The following is a 22,434-nucleotide window of genomic DNA, read 5'->3' as shown; positions in this document are numbered from 1 at the left end:
GAGGCCATTGCGGCTCGCCCTTAGGTGTCCTACTCGGGATAGCGTCATTTAAAGAATGAAGGTCGGCACGACGTTAAAAAAAAAAAAAAAGAGGTGCAACACGAGGACTTCCCAGGAGGTCACCCATCCTAGTACTACTCTCGCCCAAGCACGCTTAACTGCGGAGTTCTGATGGGATCCGGTGCATTAGTGCTGGTATGATCGCACCTATTATAGTTCGCACACACAATTTTGTTAACCATGCGGCGCGAGAGAGCGTAACACTATCCGCGAAGCCTTGCGGGTACCGTAGGTGCCTGCCGAGGATGAGGCCATTGCGGCTCGCCCTTAGGTGTCCTACTCGGGATAGCGTCATTTAAAGAATGAAGGTCGGCACGACGTTAAAAAAAAAAAAAAAGAGGTGCAACACGAGGACTTCCCAGGAGGTCACCCATCCTAGTACTACTCTCGCCCAAGCACGCTTAACTGCGGAGTTCTGATGGGATCCGGTGCATTAGTGCTGGTATGATCGCACCTATTATAGTTCGCACACACAATTTTGTTAACCATGCGGCGCGAGAGAGCGTAACACTATCCGCGAAGCCTTGCGGGTACCGTAGGTGCCTGCCGAGGATGAGGCCATTGCGGCTCGCCCTTAGGTGTCCTACTCGGGATAGCGTCATTTAAAGAATGAAGGTCGGCACGACGTTAAAAAAAAAAAAAAAAAAAGAGGTGCAACACGAGGACTTCCCAGGAGGTCACCCATCCTAGTACTACTCTCGCCCAAGCACGCTTAACTGCGGAGTTCTGATGGGATCCGGTGCATTAGTGCTGGTATGATCGCACCTATTATAGTTCGCACACACAATTTTGTTAACCATGCGGCGCGAGAGAGCGTAACACTATCCGCGAAGCCTTGCGGGTACCGTAGGTGCCTGCGAGGATGAGGCCATTGCGGCTCGCCCTTAGGTGTCCTACTCGGGATAGCGTCATTTAAAGAATGAAGGTCGGCACGACGTTAAAAAAAAAAAAAGAGGTGCAACACGAGGACTTCCCAGGAGGTCACCCATCCTAGTACTACTCTCGCCCAAGCACGCTTAACTGCGGAGTTCTGATGGGATCCGGTGCATTAGTGCTGGTATGATCGCACCTATTATAGTTCGCACACACAATTTTGTTAACCATGCGGCGCGAGAGAGCGTAACACTATCCGCGAAGCCTTGCGGGTACCGTAGGTGCCTGCGAGGATGAGGCCATTGCGGCTCGCCCTTAGGTGTCCTACTCGGGATAGCGTCATTTAAAGAATGAAGGTCGGCACGACGTTAAAAAAAAAAAAAAAAAGAGTGCAACACGAGGACTTCCCAGGAGGTCACCCATCCTAGTACTACTCTCGCCCAAGCACGCTTAACTGCGGAGTTCTGATGGGATCCGGTGCATTAGTGCTGGTATGATCGCACCTATTATAGTTCGCACACACAATTTTGTTAACCATGCGGCGCGAGAGAGCGTAACACTATCCGCGAAGCCTTGCGGGTACCGTAGGTGCCTGCGAGGATGAGGCCATTGCGGCTCGCCCTTAGGTGTCCTACTCGGGATAGCGTCATTTAAAGAATGAAGGTCGGCACGACGTTAAAAAAAAAAAAAAAAGAGGTGCAACACGAGGACTTCCCAGGAGGTCACCCATCCTAGTACTACTCTCGCCCAAGCACGCTTAACTGCGGAGTTCTGATGGGATCCGGTGCATTAGTGCTGGTATGATCGCACCTATTATAGTTCGCACACACAATTTTGTTAACCATGCGGCGCGAGAGAGCGTAACACTATCCGCGAAGCCTTGCGGGTACCGTAGGTGCCTGCGAGGATGAGGCCATTGCGGCTCGCCCTTAGGTGTCCTACTCGGGATAGCGTCATTTAAAGAATGAAGGTCGGCACGACGTTAAAAAAAAAAAAAAGAGGTGCAACACGAGGACTTCCCAGGAGGTCACCCATCCTAGTACTACTCTCGCCCAAGCACGCTTAACTGCGGAGTTCTGATGGGATCCGGTGCATTAGTGCTGGTATGATCGCACCTATTATAGTTCGCACACACAATTTTGTTAACCATGCGGCGCGAGAGAGCGTAACACTATCCGCGAAGCCTTGCGGGTACCGTAGGTGCCTGCGAGGATGAGGCCATTGCGGCTCGCCCTTAGGTGTCCTACTCGGGATAGCGTCATTTAAAGAATGAAGGTCGGCACGACGTTAAAAAAAAAAAAAAAAAGAGGTGCAACACGAGGACTTCCCAGGAGGTCACCCATCCTAGTACTACTCTCGCCCAAGCACGCTTAACTGCGGAGTTCTGATGGGATCCGGTGCATTAGTGCTGGTATGATCGCACCTATTATAGTTCGCACACACAATTTTGTTAACCATGCGGCGCGAGAGAGCGTAACACTATCCGCGAAGCCTTGCGGGTACCGTAGGTGCCTGCGAGGATGAGGCCATTGCGGCTCGCCCTTAGGTGTCCTACTCGGGATAGCGTCATTTAAAGAATGAAGGTCGGCACGACGTTAAAAAAAAAAAAAAGAGGTGCAACACGAGGACTTCCCAGGAGGTCACCCATCCTAGTACTACTCTCGCCCAAGCACGCTTAACTGCGGAGTTCTGATGGGATCCGGTGCATTAGTGCTGGTATGATCGCACCTATTATAGTTCGCACACACAATTTTGTTAACCATGCGGCGCGAGAGAGCGTAACACTATCCGCGAAGCCTTGCGGGTACCGTAGGTGCCTGCCGAGGATGAGGCCATTGCGGCTCGCCCTTAGGTGTCCTACTCGGGATAGCGTCATTTAAAGAATGAAGGTCGGCACGACGTTAAAAAAAAAAAAAAAAGAGGTGCAACACGAGGACTTCCCAGGAGGTCACCCATCCTAGTACTACTCTCGCCCAAGCACGCTTAACTGCGGAGTTCTGATGGGATCCGGTGCATTAGTGCTGGTATGATCGCACCTATTATAGTTCGCACACACAATTTTGTTAACCATGCGGCGCGAGAGAGCGTAACACTATCCGCGAAGCCTTGCGGGTACCGTAGGTGCCTGCCGAGGATGAGGCCATTGCGGCTCGCCCTTAGGTGTCCTACTCGGGATAGCGTCATTTAAAGAATGAAGGTCGGCACGACGTTAAAAAAAAAAAAAAAAAGAGGTGCAACACGAGGACTTCCCAGGAGGTCACCCATCCTAGTACTACTCTCGCCCAAGCACGCTTAACTGCGGAGTTCTGATGGGATCCGGTGCATTAGTGCTGGTATGATCGCACCTATTATAGTTCGCACACACAATTTTGTTAACCATGCGGCGCGAGAGAGCGTAACACTATCCGCGAAGCCTTGCGGGTACCGTAGGTGCCTGCGAGGATGAGGCCATTGCGGCTCGCCCTTAGGTGTCCTACTCGGGATAGCGTCATTTAAAGAATGAAGGTCGGCACGACGTTAAAAAAAAAAAAAAAGAGGTGCAACACGAGGACTTCCCAGGAGGTCACCCATCCTAGTACTACTCTCGCCCAAGCACGCTTAACTGCGGAGTTCTGATGGGATCCGGTGCATTAGTGCTGGTATGATCGCACCTATTATAGTTCGCACACACAATTTTGTTAACCATGCGGCGCGAGAGAGCGTAACACTATCCGCGAAGCCTTGCGGGTACCGTAGGTGCCTGCGAGGATGAGGCCATTGCGGCTCGCCCTTAGGTGTCCTACTCGGGATAGCGTCATTTAAAGAATGAAGGTCGGCACGACGTTAAAAAAAAAAAAAAAAGAGGTGCAACACGAGGACTTCCCAGGAGGTCACCCATCCTAGTACTACTCTCGCCCAAGCACGCTTAACTGCGGAGTTCTGATGGGATCCGGTGCATTAGTGCTGGTATGATCGCACCTATTATAGTTCGCACACACAATTTTGTTAACCATGCGGCGCGAGAGAGCGTAACACTATCCGCGAAGCCTTGCGGGTACCGTAGGTGCCTGCGAGGATGAGGCCATTGCGGCTCGCCCTTAGGTGTCCTACTCGGGATAGCGTCATTTAAAGAATGAAGGTCGGCACGACGTTAAAAAAAAAAAAAAAGAGGTGCAACACGAGGACTTCCCAGGAGGTCACCCATCCTAGTACTACTCTCGCCCAAGCACGCTTAACTGCGGAGTTCTGATGGGATCCGGTGCATTAGTGCTGGTATGATCGCACCTATTATAGTTCGCACACACAATTTTGTTAACCATGCGGCGCGAGAGAGCGTAACACTATCCGCGAAGCCTTGCGGGTACCGTAGGTGCCTGCGAGGATGAGGCCATTGCGGCTCGCCCTTAGGTGTCCTACTCGGGATAGCGTCATTTAAAGAATGAAGGTCGGCACGACGTTAAAAAAAAAAAAAAAAGGTGCAACACGAGGACTTCCCAGGAGGTCACCCATCCTAGTACTACTCTCGCCCAAGCACGCTTAACTGCGGAGTTCTGATGGGATCCGGTGCATTAGTGCTGGTATGATCGCACCTATTATAGTTCGCACACACAATTTTGTTAACCATGCGGCGCGAGAGAGCGTAACACTATCCGCGAAGCCTTGCGGGTACCGTAGGTGCCTGCCGAGGATGAGGCCATTGCGGCTCGCCCTTAGGTGTCCTACTCGGGATAGCGTCATTTAAAGAATGAAGGTCGGCACGACGTTAAAAAAAAAAAAAAAAAGAGGTGCAACACGAGGACTTCCCAGGAGGTCACCCATCCTAGTACTACTCTCGCCCAAGCACGCTTAACTGCGGAGTTCTGATGGGATCCGGTGCATTAGTGCTGGTATGATCGCACCTATTATAGTTCGCACACACAATTTTGTTAACCATGCGGCGCGAGAGAGCGTAACACTATCCGCGAAGCCTTGCGGGTACCGTAGGTGCCTGCGAGGATGAGGCCATTGCGGCTCGCCCTTAGGTGTCCTACTCGGGATAGCGTCATTTAAAGAATGAAGGTCGGCACGACGTTAAAAAAAAAAAAAGAGGTGCAACACGAGGACTTCCCAGGAGGTCACCCATCCTAGTACTACTCTCGCCCAAGCACGCTTAACTGCGGAGTTCTGATGGGATCCGGTGCATTAGTGCTGGTATGATCGCACCTATTATAGTTCGCACACACAATTTTGTTAACCATGCGGCGCGAGAGAGCGTAACACTATCCGCGAAGCCTTGCGGGTACCGTAGGTGCCTGTCGAGGATGAGGCCATTGCGGCTCGCCCTTAGGTGTCCTACTCGGGATAGCGTCATTTAAAGAATGAAGGTCGGCACGACGTTAAAAAAAAAAAAAAAAAGAGGTGCAACACGAGGACTTCCCAGGAGGTCACCCATCCTAGTACTACTCTCGCCCAAGCACGCTTAACTGCGGAGTTCTGATGGGATCCGGTGCATTAGTGCTGGTATGATCGCACCTATTATAGTTCGCACACACAATTTTGTTAACCATGCGGCGCGAGAGAGCGTAACACTATCCGCGAAGCCTTGCGGGTACCGTAGGTGCCTGCGAGGATGAGGCCATTGCGGCTCGCCCTTAGGTGTCCTACTCGGGATAGCGTCATTTAAAGAATGAAGGTCGGCACGACGTTAAAAAAAAAAAAAAAGAGGTGCAACACGAGGACTTCCCAGGAGGTCACCCATCCTAGTACTACTCTCGCCCAAGCACGCTTAACTGCGGAGTTCTGATGGGATCCGGTGCATTAGTGCTGGTATGATCGCACCTATTATAGTTCGCACACACAATTTTGTTAACCATGCGGCGCGAGAGAGCGTAACACTATCCGCGAAGCCTTGCGGGTACCGTAGGTGCCTGTCGAGGATGAGGCCATTGCGGCTCGCCCTTAGGTGTCCTACTCGGGATAGCGTCATTTAAAGAATGAAGGTCGGCACGACGTTAAAAAAAAAAAAAAAGAGGTGCAACACGAGGACTTCCCAGGAGGTCACCCATCCTAGTACTACTCTCGCCCAAGCACGCTTAACTGCGGAGTTCTGATGGGATCCGGTGCATTAGTGCTGGTATGATCGCACCTATTATAGTTCGCACACACAATTTTGTTAACCATGCGGCGCGAGAGAGCGTAACACTATCCGCGAAGCCTTGCGGGTACCGTAGGTGCCTGTCGAGGATGAGGCCATTGCGGCTCGCCCTTAGGTGTCCTACTCGGGATAGCGTCATTTAAAGAATGAAGGTCGGCACGACGTTAAAAAAAAAAAAAAAGAGGTGCAACACGAGGACTTCCCAGGAGGTCACCCATCCTAGTACTACTCTCGCCCAAGCACGCTTAACTGCGGAGTTCTGATGGGATCCGGTGCATTAGTGCTGGTATGATCGCACCTATTATAGTTCGCACACACAATTTTGTTAACCATGCGGCGCGAGAGAGCGTAACACTATCCGCGAAGCCTTGCGGGTACCGTAGGTGCCTGTCGAGGATGAGGCCATTGCGGCTCGCCCTTAGGTGTCCTACTCGGGATAGCGTCATTTAAAGAATGAAGGTCGGCACGACGTTAAAAAAAAAAAAAAAGAGGTGCAACACGAGGACTTCCCAGGAGGTCACCCATCCTAGTACTACTCTCGCCCAAGCACGCTTAACTGCGGAGTTCTGATGGGATCCGGTGCATTAGTGCTGGTATGATCGCACCTATTATAGTTCGCACACACAATTTTGTTAACCATGCGGCGCGAGAGAGCGTAACACTATCCGCGAAGCCTTGCGGTACCGTAGGTGCCTGCGAGGATGAGGCCATTGCGGCTCGCCCTTAGGTGTCCTACTCGGGATAGCGTCATTTAAAGAATGAAGGTCGGCACGACGTTAAAAAAAAAAAAAAAGAGGTGCAACACGAGGACTTCCCAGGAGGTCACCCATCCTAGTACTACTCTCGCCCAAGCACGCTTAACTGCGGAGTTCTGATGGGATCCGGTGCATTAGTGCTGGTATGATCGCACCTATTATAGTTCGCACACACAATTTTGTTAACCATGCGGCGCGAGAGAGCGTAACACTATCCGCGAAGCCTTGCGGGTACCGTAGGTGCCTGTCGAGGATGAGGCCATTGCGGCTCGCCCTTAGGTGTCCTACTCGGGATAGCGTCATTTAAAGAATGAAGGTCGGCACGACGTTAAAAAAAAAAAAAAAAGAGGTGCAACACGAGGACTTCCCAGGAGGTCACCCATCCTAGTACTACTCTCGCCCAAGCACGCTTAACTGCGGAGTTCTGATGGGATCCGGTGCATTAGTGCTGGTATGATCGCACCTATTATAGTTCGCACACACAATTTTGTTAACCATGCGGCGCGAGAGAGCGTAACACTATCCGCGAAGCCTTGCGGGTACCGTAGGTGCCTGTCGAGGATGAGGCCATTGCGGCTCGCCCTTAGGTGTCCTACTCGGGATAGCGTCATTTAAAGAATGAAGGTCGGCACGACGTTAAAAAAAAAAAAGAGGTGCAACACGAGGACTTCCCAGGAGGTCACCCATCCTAGTACTACTCTCGCCCAAGCACGCTTAACTGCGGAGTTCTGATGGGATCCGGTGCATTAGTGCTGGTATGATCGCACCTATTATAGTTCGCACACACAATTTTGTTAACCATGCGGCGCGAGAGAGCGTAACACTATCCGCGAAGCCTTGCGGGTACCGTAGGTGCCTGCGAGGATGAGGCCATTGCGGCTCGCCCTTAGGTGTCCTACTCGGGATAGCGTCATTTAAAGAATGAAGGTCGGCACGACGTTAAAAAAAAAAAAAAAAGAGGTGCAACACGAGGACTTCCCAGGAGGTCACCCATCCTAGTACTACTCTCGCCCAAGCACGCTTAACTGCGGAGTTCTGATGGGATCCGGTGCATTAGTGCTGGTATGATCGCACCTATTATAGTTCGCACACACAATTTTGTTAACCATGCGGCGCGAGAGAGCGTAACACTATCCGCGAAGCCTTGCGGGTACCGTAGGTGCCTGTCGAGGATGAGGCCATTGCGGCTCGCCCTTAGGTGTCCTACTCGGGATAGCGTCATTTAAAGAATGAAGGTCGGCACGACGTTAAAAAAAAAAAAAAAAGAGGTGCAACACGAGGACTTCCCAGGAGGTCACCCATCCTAGTACTACTCTCGCCCAAGCACGCTTAACTGCGGAGTTCTGATGGGATCCGGTGCATTAGTGCTGGTATGATCGCACCTATTATAGTTCGCACACACAATTTTGTTAACCATGCGGCGCGAGAGAGCGTAACACTATCCGCGAAGCCTTGCGGGTACCGTAGGTGCCTGTCGAGGATGAGGCCATTGCGGCTCGCCCTTAGGTGTCCTACTCGGGATAGCGTCATTTAAAGAATGAAGGTCGGCACGACGTTAAAAAAAAAAAAAAAAGAGGTGCAACACGAGGACTTCCCAGGAGGTCACCCATCCTAGTACTACTCTCGCCCAAGCACGCTTAACTGCGGAGTTCTGATGGGATCCGGTGCATTAGTGCTGGTATGATCGCACCTATTATAGTTCGCACACACAATTTTGTTAACCATGCGGCGCGAGAGAGCGTAACACTATCCGCGAAGCCTTGCGGGTACCGTAGGTGCCTGTCGAGGATGAGGCCATTGCGGCTCGCCCTTAGGTGTCCTACTCGGGATAGCGTCATTTAAAGAATGAAGGTCGGCACGACGTTAAAAAAAAAAAAAAAGAGGTGCAACACGAGGACTTCCCAGGAGGTCACCCATCCTAGTACTACTCTCGCCCAAGCACGCTTAACTGCGGAGTTCTGATGGGATCCGGTGCATTAGTGCTGGTATGATCGCACCTATTATAGTTCGCACACACAATTTTGTTAACCATGCGGCGCGAGAGAGCGTAACACTATCCGCGAAGCCTTGCGGGTACCGTAGGTGCCTGTCCGAGGATGAGGCCATTGCGGCTCGCCCTTAGGTGTCCTACTCGGGATAGCGTCATTTAAAGAATGAAGGTCGGCACGACGTTAAAAAAAAAAAAAAAAGGTGCAACACGAGGACTTCCCAGGAGGTCACCCATCCTAGTACTACTCTCGCCCAAGCACGCTTAACTGCGGAGTTCTGATGGGATCCGGTGCATTAGTGCTGGTATGATCGCACCTATTATAGTTCGCACACACAATTTTGTTAACCATGCGGCGCGAGAGAGCGTAACACTATCCGCGAAGCCTTGCGGGTACCGTAGGTGCTGCGAGGTGTCCTACTCGGGATAGCGTCATTTAAAGAATGACTTAGCAACACGAGACGAGGAGGTCACCCATCCTAGTACTACTCTCGCCCAAGCACGCTTAACTGCGGAGTTCTGATGGGATCCGGTGCATTAGTGCTGGTATGATCGCACCTATTATAGTTCGCACACACAATTTTGTTAACCATGCGGCGCGAGAGAGCGTAACACTATCCGCGAAGCCTTGCGGGTACCGTAGGTGCCTGTCGAGGATGAGGCCATTGCGGCTCGCCCTTAGGTGTCCTACTCGGGATAGCGTCATTTAAAGAATGAAGGTCGGCACGACGTTAAAAAAAAAAAAAAGAGGTGCAACACGAGGACTTCCCAGGAGGTCACCCATCCTAGTACTACTCTCGCCCAAGCACGCTTAACTGCGGAGTTCTGATGGGATCCGGTGCATTAGTGCTGGTATGATCGCACCTATTATAGTTCGCACACACAATTTTGTTAACCATGCGGCGCGAGAGAGCGTAACACTATCCGCGAAGCCTTGCGGGTACCGTAGGTGCCTGCGAGGATGAGGCCATTGCGGCTCGCCCTTAGGTGTCCTACTCGGGATAGCGTCATTTAAAGAATGAAGGTCGGCACGACGTTAAAAAAAAAAAAAAAGAGGTGCAACACGAGGACTTCCCAGGAGGTCACCCATCCTAGTACTACTCTCGCCCAAGCACGCTTAACTGCGGAGTTCTGATGGGATCCGGTGCATTAGTGCTGGTATGATCGCACCTATTATAGTTCGCACACACAATTTTGTTAACCATGCGGCGCGAGAGAGCGTAACACTATCCGCGAAGCCTTGCGGGTACCGTAGGTGCCTGTCGAGGATGAGGCCATTGCGGCTCGCCCTTAGGTGTCCTACTCGGGATAGCGTCATTTAAAGAATGAAGGTCGGCACGACGTTAAAAAAAAAAAAAAAAAGAGGTGCAACACGAGGACTTCCCAGGAGGTCACCCATCCTAGTACTACTCTCGCCCAAGCACGCTTAACTGCGGAGTTCTGATGGGATCCGGTGCATTAGTGCTGGTATGATCGCACCTATTATAGTTCGCACACACAATTTTGTTAACCATGCGGCGCGAGAGAGCGTAACACTATCCGCGAAGCCTTGCGGGTACCGTAGGTGCCTGTCGAGGATGAGGCCATTGCGGCTCGCCCTTAGGTGTCCTACTCGGGATAGCGTCATTTAAAGAATGAAGGTCGGCACGACGTTAAAAAAAAAAAAAAAAGAGGTGCAACACGAGGACTTCCCAGGAGGTCACCCATCCTAGTACTACTCTCGCCCAAGCACGCTTAACTGCGGAGTTCTGATGGGATCCGGTGCATTAGTGCTGGTATGATCGCACCTATTATAGTTCGCACACACAATTTTGTTAACCATGCGGCGCGAGAGAGCGTAACACTATCCGCGAAGCCTTGCGGGTACCGTAGGTGCCTGCGAGGATGAGGCCATTGCGGCTCGCCCTTAGGTGTCCTACTCGGGATAGCGTCATTTAAAGAATGAAGGTCGGCACGACGTTAAAAAAAAAAAAAAGAGGTGCAACACGAGGACTTCCCAGGAGGTCACCCATCCTAGTACTACTCTCGCCCAAGCACGCTTAACTGCGGAGTTCTGATGGGATCCGGTGCATTAGTGCTGGTATGATCGCACCTATTATAGTTCGCACACACAATTTTGTTAACCATGCGGCGCGAGAGAGCGTAACACTATCCGCGAAGCCTTGCGGGTACCGTAGGTGCCTGTCGAGGATGAGGCCATTGCGGCTCGCCCTTAGGTGTCCTACTCGGGATAGCGTCATTTAAAGAATGAAGGTCGGCACGACGTTAAAAAAAAAAAAAAAGGGTGCAACACGAGGACTTCCCAGGAGGTCACCCATCCTAGTACTACTCTCGCCCAAGCACGCTTAACTGCGGAGTTCTGATGGGATCCGGTGCATTAGTGCTGGTATGATCGCACCTATTATAGTTCGCACACACAATTTTGTTAACCATGCGGCGCGAGAGAGCGTAACACTATCCGCGAAGCCTTGCGGGTACCGTAGGTGCCTGTCGAGGATGAGGCCATTGCGGCTCGCCCTTAGGTGTCCTACTCGGGATAGCGTCATTTAAAGAATGAAGGTCGGCACGACGTTAAAAAAAAAAAAAAGAGGTGCAACACGAGGACTTCCCAGGAGGTCACCCATCCTAGTACTACTCTCGCCCAAGCACGCTTAACTGCGGAGTTCTGATGGGATCCGGTGCATTAGTGCTGGTATGATCGCACCTATTATAGTTCGCACACACAATTTTGTTAACCATGCGGCGCGAGAGAGCGTAACACTATCCGCGAAGCCTTGCGGGTACCGTAGGTGCCTGTCGAGGATGAGGCCATTGCGGCTCGCCCTTAGGTGTCCTACTCGGGATAGCGTCATTTAAAGAATGAAGGTCGGCACGACGTTAAAAAAAAAAAAAAAGAGGTGCAACACGAGGACTTCCCAGGAGGTCACCCATCCTAGTACTACTCTCGCCCAAGCACGCTTAACTGCGGAGTTCTGATGGGATCCGGTGCATTAGTGCTGGTATGATCGCACCTATTATAGTTCGCACACACAATTTTGTTAACCATGCGGCGCGAGAGAGCGTAACACTATCCGCGAAGCCTTGCGGGTACCGTAGGTGCCTGTCGAGGATGAGGCCATTGCGGCTCGCCCTTAGGTGTCCTACTCGGGATAGCGTCATTTAAAGAATGAAGGTCGGCACGACGTTAAAAAAAAAAAAAAAAGAGGTGCAACACGAGGACTTCCCAGGAGGTCACCCATCCTAGTACTACTCTCGCCCAAGCACGCTTAACTGCGGAGTTCTGATGGGATCCGGTGCATTAGTGCTGGTATGATCGCACCTATTATAGTTCGCACACACAATTTTGTTAACCATGCGGCGCGAGAGAGCGTAACACTATCCGCGAAGCCTTGCGGGTACCGTAGGTGCCTGTCGAGGATGAGGCCATTGCGGCTCGCCCTTAGGTGTCCTACTCGGGATAGCGTCATTTAAAGAATGAAGGTCGGCACGACGTTAAAAAAAAAAAAAAAGAGGTGCAACACGAGGACTTCCCAGGAGGTCACCCATCCTAGTACTACTCTCGCCCAAGCACGCTTAACTGCGGAGTTCTGATGGGATCCGGTGCATTAGTGCTGGTATGATCGCACCTATTATAGTTCGCACACACAATTTTGTTAACCATGCGGCGCGAGAGAGCGTAACACTATCGCGAAGCCTTGCGGGTACCGTAGGTGCCTGTCGAGGATGAGGCCATTGCGGCTCGCCCTTAGGTGTCCTACTCGGGATAGCGTCATTTAAAGAATGAAGGTCGGCACGACGTTAAAAAAAAAAAAAAGAGGTGCAACACGAGGACTTCCCAGGAGGTCACCCATCCTAGTACTACTCTCGCCCAAGCACGCTTAACTGCGGAGTTCTGATGGGATCCGGTGCATTAGTGCTGGTATGATCGCACCTATTATAGTTCGCACACACAATTTTGTTAACCATGCGGCGCGAGAGAGCGTAACACTATCCGCGAAGCCTTGCGGGTACCGTAGGTGCCTGTCGAGGATGAGGCCATTGCGGCTCGCCCTTAGGTGTCCTACTCGGGATAGCGTCATTTAAAGAATGAAGGTCGGCACGACGTTAAAAAAAAAAAAAAAAAAGAGGTGCAACACGAGGACTTCCCAGGAGGTCACCCATCCTAGTACTACTCTCGCCCAAGCACGCTTAACTGCGGAGTTCTGATGGGATCCGGTGCATTAGTGCTGGTATGATCGCACCTATTATAGTTCGCACACACAATTTTGTTAACCATGCGGCGCGAGAGAGCGTAACACTATCCGCGAAGCCTTGCGGGTACCGTAGGTGCCTGTCGAGGATGAGGCCATTGCGGCTCGCCCTTAGGTGTCCTACTCGGGATAGCGTCATTTAAAGAATGAAGGTCGGCACGACGTTAAAAAAAAAAAAAGAGGTGCAACACGAGGACTTCCCAGGAGGTCACCCATCCTAGTACTACTCTCGCCCAAGCACGCTTAACTGCGGAGTTCTGATGGGATCCGGTGCATTAGTGCTGGTATGATCGCACCTATTATAGTTCGCACACACAATTTTGTTAACCATGCGGCGCGAGAGAGCGTAACACTATCCGCGAAGCCTTGCGGGTACCGTAGGTGCCTGTCGAGGATGAGGCCATTGCGGCTCGCCCTTAGGTGTCCTACTCGGGATAGCGTCATTTAAAGAATGAAGGTCGGCACGACGTTAAAAAAAAAAAAAGAGGTGCAACACGAGGACTTCCCAGAGGTCACCCATCCTAGTACTACTCTCGCCCAAGCACGCTTAACTGCGGAGTTCTGATGGGATCCGGTGCATTAGTGCTGGTATGATCGCACCTATTATAGTTCGCACACACAATTTTGTTAACCATGCGGCGCGAGAGAGCGTAACACTATCCGCGAAGCCTTGCGGGTACCGTAGGTGCCTGTCGAGGATGAGGCCATTGCGGCTCGCCCTTAGGTGTCCTACTCGGGATAGCGTCATTTAAAGAATGAAGGTCGGCACGACGTTAAAAAAAAAAAAAAAAAGAGGTGCAACACGAGGACTTCCCAGGAGGTCACCCATCCTAGTACTACTCTCGCCCAAGCACGCTTAACTGCGGAGTTCTGATGGGATCCGGTGCATTAGTGCTGGTATGATCGCACCTATTATAGTTCGCACACACAATTTTGTTAACCATGCGGCGCGAGAGAGCGTAACACTATCCGCGAAGCCTTGCGGGTACCGTAGGTGCCTGTCGAGGATGAGGCCATTGCGGCTCGCCCTTAGGTGTCCTACTCGGGATAGCGTCATTTAAAGAATGAAGGTCGGCACGACGTTAAAAAAAAAAAAAAGAGGTGCAACACGAGGACTTCCCAGGAGGTCACCCATCCTAGTACTACTCTCGCCCAAGCACGCTTAACTGCGGAGTTCTGATGGGATCCGGTGCATTAGTGCTGGTATGATCGCACCTATTATAGTTCGCACACACAATTTTGTTAACCATGCGGCGCGAGAGAGCGTAACACTATCCGCGAAGCCTTGCGGGTACCGTAGGTGCCTGTCGAGGATGAGGCCATTGCGGCTCGCCCTTAGGTGTCCTACTCGGGATAGCGTCATTTAAAGAATGAAGGTCGGCACGACGTTAAAAAAAAAAAAAAAAGAGGTGCAACACGAGGACTTCCCAGAGGTCACCCATCCTAGTACTACTCTCGCCCAAGCACGCTTAACTGCGGAGTTCTGATGGGATCCGGTGCATTAGTGCTGGTATGATCGCACCTATTATAGTTCGCACACACAATTTTGTTAACCATGCGGCGCGAGAGAGCGTAACACTATCGCGAAGCCTTGCGGGTACCGTAGGTGCCTGTCGAGGATGAGGCCATTGCGGCTCGCCCTTAGGTGTCCTACTCGGGATAGCGTCATTTAAAGAATGAAGGTCGGCACGACGTTAAAAAAAAAAAAAAAAGAGGTGCAACACGAGGACTTCCCAGGAGGTCACCCATCCTAGTACTACTCTCGCCCAAGCACGCTTAACTGCGGAGTTCTGATGGGATCCGGTGCATTAGTGCTGGTATGATCGCACCTATTATAGTTCGCACACACAATTTTGTTAACCATGCGGCGCGAGAGAGCGTAACACTATCCGCGAAGCCTTGCGGGTACCGTAGGTGCCTGTCGAGGATGAGGCCATTGCGGCTCGCCCTTAGGTGTCCTACTCGGGATAGCGTCATTTAAAGAATGAAGGTCGGCACGACGTTAAAAAAAAAAAAAAAAGAGGTGCAACACGAGGACTTCCCAAGGTCACCCATCCTAGTACTACTCTCGCCCAAGCACGCTTAACTGCGGAGTTCTGATGGGATCCGGTGCATTAGTGCTGGTATGATCGCACCTATTATAGTTCGCACACACAATTTTGTTAACCATGCGGCGCGAGAGAGCGTAACACTATCCGCGAAGCCTTGCGGGTACCGTAGGTGCCTGTCGAGGATGAGGCCATTGCGGCTCGCCCTTAGGTGTCCTACTCGGGATAGCGTCATTTAAAGAATGAAGGTCGGCACGACGTTAAAAAAAAAAAAAAAAAGGTGCAACACGAGGACTTCCCAGGAGGTCACCCATCCTAGTACTACTCTCGCCCAAGCACGCTTAACTGCGGAGTTCTGATGGGATCCGGTGCATTAGTGCTGGTATGATCGCACCTATTATAGTTCGCACACACAATTTTGTTAACCATGCGGCGCGAGAGAGCGTAACACTATCCGCGAAGCCTTGCGGGTACCGTAGGTGCCTGTCGAGGATGAGGCCATTGCGGCTCGCCCTTAGGTGTCCTACTCGGGATAGCGTCATTTAAAGAATGAAGGTCGGCACGACGTTAAAAAAAAAAAAAAGAGGTGCAACACGAGGACTTCCCAGGAGGTCACCCATCCTAGTACTACTCTCGCCCAAGCACGCTTAACTGCGGAGTTCTGATGGGATCCGGTGCATTAGTGCTGTATGATCGCACCTATTATAGTTCGCACACACAATTTTGTTAACCATGCGGCGCGAGAGCGTAACACTATCCGCGAAGCCTTGCGGGTACCGTAGGTGCCTGTCGAGGATGAGGCCATTGCGGCTCGCCCTTAGGTGTCCTACTCGGGATAGCGTCATTTAAAGAATGAAGGTCGGCACGACGTTAAAAAAAAAAAAAAAAGAGGTGCAACACGAGGACTTCCCACACCCATCCTAGTACTACTCTCGCCCAAGCACGCTTAACTGCGGAGTTCTGATGGGATCCGGTGCATTAGTGCTGGTATGATCGCACCTATTATAGTTCGCACACACAATTTTGTTAACCATGCGGCGCGAGAGAGCGTAACACTATCTGCGAAGCCTTGCGGGTACCGTAGGTGCCTGTCGAGGATGAGGCCATTGCGGCTCGCCCTTAGGTGTCCTACTCGGGATAGCGTCATTTAAAGAATGAAGGTCGGCACGACGTTAAAAAAAAAAAAAAAGAGGTGCAACACGAGGACTTCCCAGAGGTCACCCATCCTAGTACTACTCTCGCCCAAGCACGCTTAACTGCGGAGTTCTGATGGGATCCGGTGCATTAGTGCTGGTATGATCGCACCTATTATAGTTCGCACACACAATTTTGTTAACCATGCGGCGCGAGAGAGCGTAACACTATCCGCGAAGCCTTGCGGGTACCGTAGGTGCCTGTCGAGGATGAGGCCATTGCGGCTCGCCCTTAGGTGTCCTACTCGGGATAGCGTCATTTAAAGAATGAAGGTCGGCACGACGTTAAAAAAAAAAAAAAAGGGTGCAACACGAGGACTTCCCAGGAGGTCACCCATCCTAGTACTACTCGCCCAAGCACGCTTAACTGCGGAGTTCTGATGGGATCCGGTGCATTAGTGCTGGTATGATCGCACCTATTATAGTTCGCACACACAATTTTGTTAACCATGCGGCGCGAGAGAGCGTAACACTATCCGCGAAGCCTTGCGGGTACCGTAGGTGCCTGTCGAGGATGAGGCCATTGCGGCTCGCCCTTAGGTGTCCTACTCGGGATAGCGTCATTTAAAGAATGAAGGTCGGCACGACGTTAAAAAAAAAAAAAGAGTGCAACACGAGGACTTCAGCCATCCTAGTACTACTCTCGCCCAAGCACGCTTAACTGCGGAGTTCTGATGGGATCCGGTGCATTAGTGCTGGTATGATCGCACCTATTATAGTTCGCACACAATTTTGTTAACCATGCGGGCGAGAGAGCGTAACACTATCCGCGAAGCCTTGCGGGTACCGTAGGTGCCTGTCGAGGATGAGGCCATTGCGGCTCGCCCTTAGGTGTCCTACTCGGATAGCGTCATTTAAAGAATGAAGGTCGGCACGACGTTAAAAAAAAAAAAAAAGAGGTGCAACACGAGGACTTCCCAGGAGGTCACCCATCCTAGTACTACTCTCGCCCAAGCACGCTTAACTGCGGAGTTCTGATGGGATCCGGTGCATTAGTGCTGGTATGATCGCACCTATTATAGTTCGCACACACAATTTTGTTAACCATGCGGCGCGAGAGAGCGTAACACTATCCGAAGCCTTGCGGGTACCGTAGGTGCCTGTCGAGGATGAGGCCATTGCGGCTCGCCCTTAGGTGTCCTACTCGGGATAGCGTCATTTAAAGAATGAAGGTCGGCACGACGTTAAAAAAAAAAAAAAAAGAGGTGCAACACGAGGACTTCCCAGGAGGTCACCCATCCTAGTACTACTCTCGCCCAAGCACGCTTAACTGCGGAGTTCTGATGGGATCCGGTGCATTAGTGCTGGTATGATCGCACCTATTATAGTTCGCACACACAATTTTGTTAACCATGCGGCGCGAGAGAGCGTAACACTATCCGCGAAGCCTTGCGGGTACCGTAGGTGCCTGTCGAGGATGAGGCCATTGCGGCTCGCCCTTAGGTGTCCTACTCGGATAGCGTCATTTAAAGAATGAAGGTCGGCACGACGTTAAAAAAAAAAAAAAAGAGGTGCAACACGAGGACTTCCCAGGAGGTCACCCATCCTAGTACTACTCTCGCCCAAGCACGCTTAACTGCGGAGTTCTGATGGGATCCGGTGCATTAGTGCTGGTATGATCGCACCTATTATAGTTCGCACACACAATTTTGTTAACCATGCGGCGCGAGAGAGCGTAACACTATCCGCGAAGCCTTGCGGGTACCGTAGGTGCCTGTCGAGGATGAGGCCATTGCGGCTCGCCCTTAGGTGTCCTACTCGGGATAGCGTCATTTAAAGAAATGAAGGTCGGCACGACGTTAAAAAAAAAAAGAGGTGCAACACGAGGACTTCCCAGGAGGTCACCCATCCTAGTACTACTCTCGCCCAAGCACGCTTAACTGCGGAGTTCTGATGGGATCCGGTGCATTAGTGCTGGTATGATCGCACCTATTATAGTTCGCACACACAATTTTGTTAACCATGCGGCGCGAGAGAGCGTAACACTATCCGCGAAGCCTTGCGGGTACCGTAGGTGCCTGTCGAGGATGAGGCCATTGCGGCTCGCCCTTAGGTGTCCTACTCGGGATAGCGTCATTTAAAGAATGAAGGTCGGCACGACGTTAAAAAAAAAAAAAAAAGGTGCAACACGAGGACTTCCCAGGAGGTCACCCATCCTAGTACTACTCTCGCCCAAGCACGCTTAACTGCGGAGTTCTGATGGGATCCGGTGCATTAGTGCTGGTATGATCGCACCTATTATAGTTCGCACACACAATTTTGTTAACCATGCGGCGCGAGAGAGCGTAACACTATCCGCGAAGCCTTGCGGGTACCGTAGGTGCCTGTCGAGGATGAGGCCATTGCGGCTCGCCCTTAGGTGTCCTACTCGGGATAGCGTCATTTAAAGAATGAAGGTCGGCACGACGTTAAAAAAAAAAAAAAGAGGTGCAACACGAGGACTTCCAGCCCATCCTAGTACTACTCTCGCCCAAGCACGCTTAACTGCGGAGTTCTGATGGGATCCGGTGCATTAGTGCTGGTATGATCGCACCTATTATAGTTCGCACACACAATTTTGTTAACCATGCGGCGCGAGAGAGCGTAACACTATCCGCGAAGCCTTGCGGGTACCGTAGGTGCCTGTCGAGGATGAGGCCATTGCGGCTCGCCCTTAGGTGTCCTACTCGGGATAGCGTCATTTAAAGAATGAAGGTCGGCACGACGTTAAAAAAAAAAAAAAGAGGTGCAACACGAGACTTCCCAGGAGGTCACCCATCCTAGTACTACTCTCGCCCAAGCACGCTTAACTGCGGAGTTCTGATGGGATCCGGTGCATTAGTGCTGGTATGATCGCACCTATTATAGTTCGCACACACAATTTTGTTAACCATGCGGCGCGAGAGAGCGTAACACTATCCGCGAAGCCTTGCGGGTACCGTAGGTGCCTGTCGAGGATGAGGCCATTGCGGCTCGCCCTTAGGTGTCCTACTCGGGATAGCGTCATTTAAAGAATGAAGGTCGGCACGACGTTAAAAAAAAAAAAAGAGGTGCAACACGAGGACTTCCCAGGAGGTCACCCATAGTACTACTCTCGCCCAAGCACGCTTAACTGCGGAGTTCTGATGGGATCCGGTGCATTAGTGCTGGTATGATCGCACCTATTATAGTTCGCACACACAATTTTGTTAACCATGCGGCGCGAGAGAGCGTAACACTATCCGCGAAGCCTTGCGGGTACCGTAGGTGCCTGTCGAGGATGAGGCCATTGCGGCTCGCCCTTAGGTGTCCTACTCGGGATAGCGTCATTTAAAGAATGAAGGTCGGCACGACGTTAAAAAAAAAAAAAAAGAGGTGCAACACGAGGACTTCCAGGTCACCCATCCTAGTACTACTCTCGCCCAAGCACGCTTAACTGCGGAGTTCTGATGGGATCCGGTGCATTAGTGCTGGTATGATCGCACCTATTATAGTTCGCACACACAATTTTGTTAACCATGCGGCGAGAGAGCGTAACACTATCCGCGAAGCCTTGCGGGTACCGTAGGTGCCTGTCGAGGATGAGGCCATTGCGGCTCGCCCTTAGGTGTCCTACTCGGGATAGCGTCATTTAAAGAATGAAGGTCGGCACGACGTTAAAAAAAAAAAAAAAAGAGGTGCAACACGAGGACTTCCCAGGAGGTCACCCATCCTAGTACTACTCTCGCCCAAGCACGCTTAACTGCGGAGTTCTGATGGGATCCGGTGCATTAGTGCTGGTATGATCGCACCTATTATAGTTCGCACACACAATTTTGTTAACCATGCGGCGCGAGAGAGCGTAACACTATCCGCGAAGCCTTGCGGGTACCGTAGGTGCCTGTCGAGGATGAGGCCATTGCGGCTCGCCCTTAGGTGTCCTACTCGGGATAGCGTCATTTAAAGAATGAAGGTCGGCACGACGTTAAAAAAAAAAAAAAGGGTGCAACACGAGGACTTCCCAGAGGTCACCCATCCTAGTACTACTCTCGCCAAGCACGCTTAACTGCGGAGTTCTGATGGGATCCGGTGCATTAGTGCTGGTATGATCGCACCTATTATAGTTCGCACACACAATTTTGTTAACCATGCGGCGCGAGAGAGCGTAACACTATCCGCGAAGCCTTGCGGGTACCGTAGGTGCCTGTCGAGGATGAGGCCATTGCGGCTCGCCCTTAGGTGTCCTACTCGGGATAGCGTCATTTAAAGAATGAAGGTCGGCACGACGTTAAAAAAAAAAAAAAAAGAGGTGCAACACGAGGACTTCCCAGGAGGTCACCCATCCTAGTACTACTCTCGCCCAAGCACGCTTAACTGCGGAGTTCTGATGGGATCCGGTGCATTAGTGCTGGTATGATCGCACCTATTATAGTTCGCACACACAATTTTGTTAACCATGCGGCGCGAGAGAGCGTAACACTATCGCGAAGCCTTGCGGGTACCGTAGGTGCCTGTCGAGGATGAGGCCATTGCGGCTCGCCCTTAGGTGTCCTACTCGGGATAGCGTCATTTAAAGAATGAAGGTCGGCACGACGTTAAAAAAAAAAAAAAGAGGTGCAACACGAGGACTTCCCAGCACCCATCCTAGTACTACTCTCGCCCAAGCACGCTTAACTGCGGAGTTCTGATGGGATCCGGTGCATTAGTGCTGGTATGATCGCACCTATTATAGTTCGCACACACAATTTTGTTAACCATGCGGCGCGAGAGAGCGTAACACTATCGCGAAGCCTTGCGGGTACCGTAGGTGCCTGTCGAGGATGAGGCCATTGCGGCTCGCCCTTAGGTGTCCTACTCGGGATAGCGTCATTTAAAGAATGAAGGTCGGCACGACGTTAAAAAAAAAAAAAAAGAGGTGCAACACGAGGACTTCCCAGCACCATCCTAGTACTACTCTCGCCCAAGCACGCTTAACTGCGGAGTTCTGATGGGATCCGGTGCATTAGTGCTGGTATGATCGCACCTATTATAGTTCGCACACACAATTTTGTTAACCATGCGGCGCGAGAGAGCGTAACACTATCCGCGAAGCCTTGCGGGTACCGTAGGTGCCTGTCGAGGATGAGGCCATTGCGGCTCGCCCTTAGGTGTCCTACTCGGGATAGCGTCATTTAAAGAATGAAGGTCGGCACGACGTTAAAAAAAAAAAAAAAGAGGTGCAACACGAGGACTTCCCAGGAGGTCACCATCCTAGTACTACTCTCGCCCAAGCACGCTTAACTGCGGAGTTCTGATGGGATCCGGTGCATTAGTGCTGGTATGATCGCACCTATTATAGTTCGCACACACAATTTTGTTAACCATGCGGCGCGAGAGAGCGTAACACTATCCGCGAAGCCTTGCGGGTACCGTAGGTGCCTGTCGAGGATGAGGCCATTGCGGCTCGCCCTTAGGTGTCCTACTCGGGATAGCGTCATTTAAAGAATGAAGGTCGGCACGACGTTAAAAAAAAAAAAAAAGAGGTGCAACACGAGGACTTCCCAGGAGGTCACCCATCCTAGTACTACTCGCCCAAGCACGCTTAACTGCGGAGTTCTGATGGGATCCGGTGCATTAGTGCTGGTATGATCGCACCTATTATAGTTCGCACACACAATTTTGTTAACCATGCGGCGCGAGAGAGCGTAACACTATCCGCGAAGCCTTGCGGGTACCGTAGGTGCCTGTCGAGGATGAGGCCATTGCGGCTCGCCCTTAGGTGTCCTACTCGGGATAGCGTCATTTAAAGAATGAAGGTCGGCACGACGTTAAAAAAAAAAAAAAAGAGGTGCAACACGAGGACTTCCCAGGACATCCTAGTACTACTCTCGCCCAAGCACGCTTAACTGCGGAGTTCTGATGGGATCCGGTGCATTAGTGCTGGTATGATCGCACCTATTATAGTTCGCACACACAATTTTGTTAACCATGCGGCGCGAAGAGCGTAACACTATCCGCGAAGCCTTGCGGGTACCGTAGGTGCCTGTCGAGGATGAGGCCATTGCGGCTCGCCCTTAGGTGTCCTACTCGGGATAGCGTCATTTAAAGAATGAAGGTCGGCACGACGTTAAAAAAAAAAAAAAAGAGGTGCAACACGAGGACTTCCCAGGAGGTCACCCATCCTAGTACTACTCTCGCCCAAGCACGCTTAACTGCGGAGTTCTGATGGGATCCGGTGC

General features: G+C 51.4%; 67 non-coding genes and 7 pseudogenes across 67 annotated transcripts; all 74 read right to left on the bottom strand.

Annotated features, from left to right (window-relative positions):
• Positions 1–90: 90 nt before the first annotated feature.
• Positions 91–209, bottom strand: LOC140174126 (5S ribosomal RNA). The gene has a single exon (XR_011863343.1). It is a non-coding gene; the product is annotated as a 5S ribosomal RNA (ribosomal RNA).
• Positions 210–397: 188 nt separating this feature from the next.
• On the bottom strand, positions 398–516 carry LOC140174124 (5S ribosomal RNA). The gene has a single exon (XR_011863341.1). It is a non-coding gene; the product is annotated as a 5S ribosomal RNA (ribosomal RNA).
• A 192-nt stretch (positions 517–708) lies between these two features.
• Positions 709–827, bottom strand: LOC140174123 (5S ribosomal RNA). The gene has a single exon (XR_011863340.1). It is a non-coding gene; the product is annotated as a 5S ribosomal RNA (ribosomal RNA).
• Positions 828–1,012: 185 nt separating this feature from the next.
• LOC140174122 (5S ribosomal RNA) lies at positions 1,013–1,131 on the bottom strand. The gene has a single exon (XR_011863339.1). It is a non-coding gene; the product is annotated as a 5S ribosomal RNA (ribosomal RNA).
• A 188-nt stretch (positions 1,132–1,319) lies between these two features.
• Positions 1,320–1,438, bottom strand: LOC140173907 (5S ribosomal RNA). The gene has a single exon (XR_011863087.1). It is a non-coding gene; the product is annotated as a 5S ribosomal RNA (ribosomal RNA).
• Positions 1,439–1,626: 188 nt separating this feature from the next.
• On the bottom strand, positions 1,627–1,745 carry LOC140174121 (5S ribosomal RNA). Its single transcript, XR_011863338.1, has one exon. It is a non-coding gene; the product is annotated as a 5S ribosomal RNA (ribosomal RNA).
• Positions 1,746–1,931: 186 nt separating this feature from the next.
• LOC140174120 (5S ribosomal RNA) lies at positions 1,932–2,050 on the bottom strand. Its single transcript, XR_011863337.1, has one exon. It is a non-coding gene; the product is annotated as a 5S ribosomal RNA (ribosomal RNA).
• A 189-nt stretch (positions 2,051–2,239) lies between these two features.
• LOC140174119 (5S ribosomal RNA) lies at positions 2,240–2,358 on the bottom strand. Its single transcript, XR_011863336.1, has one exon. It is a non-coding gene; the product is annotated as a 5S ribosomal RNA (ribosomal RNA).
• A 186-nt stretch (positions 2,359–2,544) lies between these two features.
• On the bottom strand, positions 2,545–2,663 carry LOC140174118 (5S ribosomal RNA). Its single transcript, XR_011863335.1, has one exon. It is a non-coding gene; the product is annotated as a 5S ribosomal RNA (ribosomal RNA).
• Positions 2,664–2,852: 189 nt separating this feature from the next.
• Positions 2,853–2,971, bottom strand: LOC140174117 (5S ribosomal RNA). Its single transcript, XR_011863334.1, has one exon. It is a non-coding gene; the product is annotated as a 5S ribosomal RNA (ribosomal RNA).
• A 190-nt stretch (positions 2,972–3,161) lies between these two features.
• Positions 3,162–3,280, bottom strand: LOC140174116 (5S ribosomal RNA). The gene has a single exon (XR_011863333.1). It is a non-coding gene; the product is annotated as a 5S ribosomal RNA (ribosomal RNA).
• A 187-nt stretch (positions 3,281–3,467) lies between these two features.
• LOC140174115 (5S ribosomal RNA) lies at positions 3,468–3,586 on the bottom strand. Its single transcript, XR_011863332.1, has one exon. It is a non-coding gene; the product is annotated as a 5S ribosomal RNA (ribosomal RNA).
• A 188-nt stretch (positions 3,587–3,774) lies between these two features.
• On the bottom strand, positions 3,775–3,893 carry LOC140174113 (5S ribosomal RNA). The gene has a single exon (XR_011863330.1). It is a non-coding gene; the product is annotated as a 5S ribosomal RNA (ribosomal RNA).
• A 187-nt stretch (positions 3,894–4,080) lies between these two features.
• Positions 4,081–4,199, bottom strand: LOC140174112 (5S ribosomal RNA). Its single transcript, XR_011863329.1, has one exon. It is a non-coding gene; the product is annotated as a 5S ribosomal RNA (ribosomal RNA).
• A 186-nt stretch (positions 4,200–4,385) lies between these two features.
• On the bottom strand, positions 4,386–4,504 carry LOC140173877 (5S ribosomal RNA). The gene has a single exon (XR_011863052.1). It is a non-coding gene; the product is annotated as a 5S ribosomal RNA (ribosomal RNA).
• A 190-nt stretch (positions 4,505–4,694) lies between these two features.
• On the bottom strand, positions 4,695–4,813 carry LOC140174111 (5S ribosomal RNA). The gene has a single exon (XR_011863328.1). It is a non-coding gene; the product is annotated as a 5S ribosomal RNA (ribosomal RNA).
• A 185-nt stretch (positions 4,814–4,998) lies between these two features.
• LOC140174110 (5S ribosomal RNA) lies at positions 4,999–5,117 on the bottom strand. Its single transcript, XR_011863327.1, has one exon. It is a non-coding gene; the product is annotated as a 5S ribosomal RNA (ribosomal RNA).
• A 190-nt stretch (positions 5,118–5,307) lies between these two features.
• On the bottom strand, positions 5,308–5,426 carry LOC140174109 (5S ribosomal RNA). The gene has a single exon (XR_011863326.1). It is a non-coding gene; the product is annotated as a 5S ribosomal RNA (ribosomal RNA).
• A 187-nt stretch (positions 5,427–5,613) lies between these two features.
• On the bottom strand, positions 5,614–5,732 carry LOC140174108 (5S ribosomal RNA). The gene has a single exon (XR_011863325.1). It is a non-coding gene; the product is annotated as a 5S ribosomal RNA (ribosomal RNA).
• A 188-nt stretch (positions 5,733–5,920) lies between these two features.
• LOC140174107 (5S ribosomal RNA) lies at positions 5,921–6,039 on the bottom strand. Its single transcript, XR_011863324.1, has one exon. It is a non-coding gene; the product is annotated as a 5S ribosomal RNA (ribosomal RNA).
• A 188-nt stretch (positions 6,040–6,227) lies between these two features.
• LOC140174106 (5S ribosomal RNA) lies at positions 6,228–6,346 on the bottom strand. Its single transcript, XR_011863323.1, has one exon. It is a non-coding gene; the product is annotated as a 5S ribosomal RNA (ribosomal RNA).
• Positions 6,347–6,534: 188 nt separating this feature from the next.
• On the bottom strand, positions 6,535–6,653 carry LOC140174105 (5S ribosomal RNA). The gene has a single exon (XR_011863322.1). It is a non-coding gene; the product is annotated as a 5S ribosomal RNA (ribosomal RNA).
• A 186-nt stretch (positions 6,654–6,839) lies between these two features.
• LOC140174104 (5S ribosomal RNA) lies at positions 6,840–6,958 on the bottom strand. Its single transcript, XR_011863321.1, has one exon. It is a non-coding gene; the product is annotated as a 5S ribosomal RNA (ribosomal RNA).
• A 189-nt stretch (positions 6,959–7,147) lies between these two features.
• LOC140174102 (5S ribosomal RNA) lies at positions 7,148–7,266 on the bottom strand. The gene has a single exon (XR_011863319.1). It is a non-coding gene; the product is annotated as a 5S ribosomal RNA (ribosomal RNA).
• Positions 7,267–7,451: 185 nt separating this feature from the next.
• LOC140174101 (5S ribosomal RNA) lies at positions 7,452–7,570 on the bottom strand. Its single transcript, XR_011863318.1, has one exon. It is a non-coding gene; the product is annotated as a 5S ribosomal RNA (ribosomal RNA).
• Positions 7,571–7,758: 188 nt separating this feature from the next.
• Positions 7,759–7,877, bottom strand: LOC140174100 (5S ribosomal RNA). Its single transcript, XR_011863317.1, has one exon. It is a non-coding gene; the product is annotated as a 5S ribosomal RNA (ribosomal RNA).
• A 189-nt stretch (positions 7,878–8,066) lies between these two features.
• LOC140174099 (5S ribosomal RNA) lies at positions 8,067–8,185 on the bottom strand. The gene has a single exon (XR_011863316.1). It is a non-coding gene; the product is annotated as a 5S ribosomal RNA (ribosomal RNA).
• Positions 8,186–8,374: 189 nt separating this feature from the next.
• LOC140174098 (5S ribosomal RNA) lies at positions 8,375–8,493 on the bottom strand. Its single transcript, XR_011863315.1, has one exon. It is a non-coding gene; the product is annotated as a 5S ribosomal RNA (ribosomal RNA).
• Positions 8,494–8,681: 188 nt separating this feature from the next.
• On the bottom strand, positions 8,682–8,800 carry LOC140174097 (5S ribosomal RNA). Its single transcript, XR_011863314.1, has one exon. It is a non-coding gene; the product is annotated as a 5S ribosomal RNA (ribosomal RNA).
• A 188-nt stretch (positions 8,801–8,988) lies between these two features.
• Positions 8,989–9,107, bottom strand: LOC140173876 (5S ribosomal RNA). Its single transcript, XR_011863051.1, has one exon. It is a non-coding gene; the product is annotated as a 5S ribosomal RNA (ribosomal RNA).
• A 127-nt stretch (positions 9,108–9,234) lies between these two features.
• Positions 9,235–9,348, bottom strand: LOC140174054 (5S ribosomal RNA; annotated as a pseudogene).
• A 187-nt stretch (positions 9,349–9,535) lies between these two features.
• LOC140174096 (5S ribosomal RNA) lies at positions 9,536–9,654 on the bottom strand. The gene has a single exon (XR_011863313.1). It is a non-coding gene; the product is annotated as a 5S ribosomal RNA (ribosomal RNA).
• A 187-nt stretch (positions 9,655–9,841) lies between these two features.
• On the bottom strand, positions 9,842–9,960 carry LOC140174095 (5S ribosomal RNA). Its single transcript, XR_011863312.1, has one exon. It is a non-coding gene; the product is annotated as a 5S ribosomal RNA (ribosomal RNA).
• Positions 9,961–10,150: 190 nt separating this feature from the next.
• On the bottom strand, positions 10,151–10,269 carry LOC140174094 (5S ribosomal RNA). Its single transcript, XR_011863311.1, has one exon. It is a non-coding gene; the product is annotated as a 5S ribosomal RNA (ribosomal RNA).
• Positions 10,270–10,458: 189 nt separating this feature from the next.
• On the bottom strand, positions 10,459–10,577 carry LOC140174093 (5S ribosomal RNA). Its single transcript, XR_011863310.1, has one exon. It is a non-coding gene; the product is annotated as a 5S ribosomal RNA (ribosomal RNA).
• A 186-nt stretch (positions 10,578–10,763) lies between these two features.
• LOC140174091 (5S ribosomal RNA) lies at positions 10,764–10,882 on the bottom strand. Its single transcript, XR_011863308.1, has one exon. It is a non-coding gene; the product is annotated as a 5S ribosomal RNA (ribosomal RNA).
• A 187-nt stretch (positions 10,883–11,069) lies between these two features.
• LOC140173895 (5S ribosomal RNA) lies at positions 11,070–11,188 on the bottom strand. Its single transcript, XR_011863071.1, has one exon. It is a non-coding gene; the product is annotated as a 5S ribosomal RNA (ribosomal RNA).
• Positions 11,189–11,375: 187 nt separating this feature from the next.
• On the bottom strand, positions 11,376–11,494 carry LOC140174090 (5S ribosomal RNA). The gene has a single exon (XR_011863307.1). It is a non-coding gene; the product is annotated as a 5S ribosomal RNA (ribosomal RNA).
• Positions 11,495–11,682: 188 nt separating this feature from the next.
• On the bottom strand, positions 11,683–11,801 carry LOC140174089 (5S ribosomal RNA). Its single transcript, XR_011863306.1, has one exon. It is a non-coding gene; the product is annotated as a 5S ribosomal RNA (ribosomal RNA).
• Positions 11,802–11,990: 189 nt separating this feature from the next.
• On the bottom strand, positions 11,991–12,109 carry LOC140174088 (5S ribosomal RNA). The gene has a single exon (XR_011863305.1). It is a non-coding gene; the product is annotated as a 5S ribosomal RNA (ribosomal RNA).
• Positions 12,110–12,297: 188 nt separating this feature from the next.
• On the bottom strand, positions 12,298–12,416 carry LOC140174087 (5S ribosomal RNA). Its single transcript, XR_011863304.1, has one exon. It is a non-coding gene; the product is annotated as a 5S ribosomal RNA (ribosomal RNA).
• Positions 12,417–12,602: 186 nt separating this feature from the next.
• Positions 12,603–12,721, bottom strand: LOC140174086 (5S ribosomal RNA). The gene has a single exon (XR_011863303.1). It is a non-coding gene; the product is annotated as a 5S ribosomal RNA (ribosomal RNA).
• Positions 12,722–12,912: 191 nt separating this feature from the next.
• On the bottom strand, positions 12,913–13,031 carry LOC140174085 (5S ribosomal RNA). Its single transcript, XR_011863302.1, has one exon. It is a non-coding gene; the product is annotated as a 5S ribosomal RNA (ribosomal RNA).
• Positions 13,032–13,217: 186 nt separating this feature from the next.
• LOC140174084 (5S ribosomal RNA) lies at positions 13,218–13,336 on the bottom strand. Its single transcript, XR_011863301.1, has one exon. It is a non-coding gene; the product is annotated as a 5S ribosomal RNA (ribosomal RNA).
• Positions 13,337–13,522: 186 nt separating this feature from the next.
• LOC140173924 (5S ribosomal RNA) lies at positions 13,523–13,640 on the bottom strand. Its single transcript, XR_011863104.1, has one exon. It is a non-coding gene; the product is annotated as a 5S ribosomal RNA (ribosomal RNA).
• A 190-nt stretch (positions 13,641–13,830) lies between these two features.
• LOC140174083 (5S ribosomal RNA) lies at positions 13,831–13,949 on the bottom strand. Its single transcript, XR_011863300.1, has one exon. It is a non-coding gene; the product is annotated as a 5S ribosomal RNA (ribosomal RNA).
• A 187-nt stretch (positions 13,950–14,136) lies between these two features.
• Positions 14,137–14,255, bottom strand: LOC140174082 (5S ribosomal RNA). Its single transcript, XR_011863299.1, has one exon. It is a non-coding gene; the product is annotated as a 5S ribosomal RNA (ribosomal RNA).
• A 189-nt stretch (positions 14,256–14,444) lies between these two features.
• Positions 14,445–14,562, bottom strand: LOC140173923 (5S ribosomal RNA). Its single transcript, XR_011863103.1, has one exon. It is a non-coding gene; the product is annotated as a 5S ribosomal RNA (ribosomal RNA).
• A 188-nt stretch (positions 14,563–14,750) lies between these two features.
• Positions 14,751–14,869, bottom strand: LOC140174080 (5S ribosomal RNA). Its single transcript, XR_011863297.1, has one exon. It is a non-coding gene; the product is annotated as a 5S ribosomal RNA (ribosomal RNA).
• Positions 14,870–15,058: 189 nt separating this feature from the next.
• Positions 15,059–15,175, bottom strand: LOC140173957 (5S ribosomal RNA). The gene has a single exon (XR_011863137.1). It is a non-coding gene; the product is annotated as a 5S ribosomal RNA (ribosomal RNA).
• Positions 15,176–15,363: 188 nt separating this feature from the next.
• LOC140173875 (5S ribosomal RNA) lies at positions 15,364–15,482 on the bottom strand. Its single transcript, XR_011863050.1, has one exon. It is a non-coding gene; the product is annotated as a 5S ribosomal RNA (ribosomal RNA).
• A 187-nt stretch (positions 15,483–15,669) lies between these two features.
• LOC140173972 (5S ribosomal RNA) lies at positions 15,670–15,787 on the bottom strand. Its single transcript, XR_011863152.1, has one exon. It is a non-coding gene; the product is annotated as a 5S ribosomal RNA (ribosomal RNA).
• Positions 15,788–15,974: 187 nt separating this feature from the next.
• Positions 15,975–16,087, bottom strand: LOC140174038 (5S ribosomal RNA; annotated as a pseudogene).
• Positions 16,088–16,275: 188 nt separating this feature from the next.
• On the bottom strand, positions 16,276–16,393 carry LOC140173922 (5S ribosomal RNA). The gene has a single exon (XR_011863102.1). It is a non-coding gene; the product is annotated as a 5S ribosomal RNA (ribosomal RNA).
• A 187-nt stretch (positions 16,394–16,580) lies between these two features.
• LOC140173978 (5S ribosomal RNA) lies at positions 16,581–16,697 on the bottom strand. Its single transcript, XR_011863158.1, has one exon. It is a non-coding gene; the product is annotated as a 5S ribosomal RNA (ribosomal RNA).
• A 185-nt stretch (positions 16,698–16,882) lies between these two features.
• On the bottom strand, positions 16,883–16,991 carry LOC140174049 (5S ribosomal RNA; annotated as a pseudogene).
• Positions 16,992–17,175: 184 nt separating this feature from the next.
• On the bottom strand, positions 17,176–17,294 carry LOC140174079 (5S ribosomal RNA). The gene has a single exon (XR_011863296.1). It is a non-coding gene; the product is annotated as a 5S ribosomal RNA (ribosomal RNA).
• Positions 17,295–17,481: 187 nt separating this feature from the next.
• LOC140174078 (5S ribosomal RNA) lies at positions 17,482–17,600 on the bottom strand. Its single transcript, XR_011863295.1, has one exon. It is a non-coding gene; the product is annotated as a 5S ribosomal RNA (ribosomal RNA).
• A 187-nt stretch (positions 17,601–17,787) lies between these two features.
• LOC140174077 (5S ribosomal RNA) lies at positions 17,788–17,906 on the bottom strand. Its single transcript, XR_011863294.1, has one exon. It is a non-coding gene; the product is annotated as a 5S ribosomal RNA (ribosomal RNA).
• A 185-nt stretch (positions 17,907–18,091) lies between these two features.
• On the bottom strand, positions 18,092–18,210 carry LOC140174076 (5S ribosomal RNA). Its single transcript, XR_011863293.1, has one exon. It is a non-coding gene; the product is annotated as a 5S ribosomal RNA (ribosomal RNA).
• Positions 18,211–18,397: 187 nt separating this feature from the next.
• LOC140173874 (5S ribosomal RNA) lies at positions 18,398–18,516 on the bottom strand. Its single transcript, XR_011863049.1, has one exon. It is a non-coding gene; the product is annotated as a 5S ribosomal RNA (ribosomal RNA).
• Positions 18,517–18,703: 187 nt separating this feature from the next.
• Positions 18,704–18,814, bottom strand: LOC140174043 (5S ribosomal RNA; annotated as a pseudogene).
• Positions 18,815–19,001: 187 nt separating this feature from the next.
• LOC140173892 (5S ribosomal RNA) lies at positions 19,002–19,119 on the bottom strand. The gene has a single exon (XR_011863067.1). It is a non-coding gene; the product is annotated as a 5S ribosomal RNA (ribosomal RNA).
• Positions 19,120–19,305: 186 nt separating this feature from the next.
• On the bottom strand, positions 19,306–19,421 carry LOC140173964 (5S ribosomal RNA). Its single transcript, XR_011863144.1, has one exon. It is a non-coding gene; the product is annotated as a 5S ribosomal RNA (ribosomal RNA).
• Positions 19,422–19,609: 188 nt separating this feature from the next.
• Positions 19,610–19,724, bottom strand: LOC140173992 (5S ribosomal RNA). Its single transcript, XR_011863173.1, has one exon. It is a non-coding gene; the product is annotated as a 5S ribosomal RNA (ribosomal RNA).
• A 187-nt stretch (positions 19,725–19,911) lies between these two features.
• Positions 19,912–20,030, bottom strand: LOC140174075 (5S ribosomal RNA). Its single transcript, XR_011863292.1, has one exon. It is a non-coding gene; the product is annotated as a 5S ribosomal RNA (ribosomal RNA).
• A 186-nt stretch (positions 20,031–20,216) lies between these two features.
• On the bottom strand, positions 20,217–20,333 carry LOC140174027 (5S ribosomal RNA). Its single transcript, XR_011863207.1, has one exon. It is a non-coding gene; the product is annotated as a 5S ribosomal RNA (ribosomal RNA).
• Positions 20,334–20,522: 189 nt separating this feature from the next.
• Positions 20,523–20,641, bottom strand: LOC140174074 (5S ribosomal RNA). The gene has a single exon (XR_011863291.1). It is a non-coding gene; the product is annotated as a 5S ribosomal RNA (ribosomal RNA).
• Positions 20,642–20,827: 186 nt separating this feature from the next.
• Positions 20,828–20,941, bottom strand: LOC140174036 (5S ribosomal RNA). The gene has a single exon (XR_011863216.1). It is a non-coding gene; the product is annotated as a 5S ribosomal RNA (ribosomal RNA).
• A 187-nt stretch (positions 20,942–21,128) lies between these two features.
• LOC140174039 (5S ribosomal RNA) lies at positions 21,129–21,241 on the bottom strand (annotated as a pseudogene).
• Positions 21,242–21,429: 188 nt separating this feature from the next.
• On the bottom strand, positions 21,430–21,547 carry LOC140173940 (5S ribosomal RNA). Its single transcript, XR_011863120.1, has one exon. It is a non-coding gene; the product is annotated as a 5S ribosomal RNA (ribosomal RNA).
• Positions 21,548–21,735: 188 nt separating this feature from the next.
• On the bottom strand, positions 21,736–21,852 carry LOC140173945 (5S ribosomal RNA). The gene has a single exon (XR_011863125.1). It is a non-coding gene; the product is annotated as a 5S ribosomal RNA (ribosomal RNA).
• Positions 21,853–22,040: 188 nt separating this feature from the next.
• On the bottom strand, positions 22,041–22,152 carry LOC140174024 (5S ribosomal RNA; annotated as a pseudogene).
• A 187-nt stretch (positions 22,153–22,339) lies between these two features.
• On the bottom strand, positions 22,340–22,434 carry LOC140174055 (5S ribosomal RNA; annotated as a pseudogene).

Source organism: Arachis hypogaea, chromosome 6 (assembly GCF_003086295.3).
Source record: "Arachis hypogaea cultivar Tifrunner chromosome 6, arahy.Tifrunner.gnm2.J5K5, whole genome shotgun sequence".
Lineage (NCBI taxonomy): Eukaryota > Viridiplantae > Streptophyta > Magnoliopsida > Fabales > Fabaceae > Arachis > Arachis hypogaea.
This window is presented reverse-complemented; position numbering and strand designations above follow the sequence as displayed.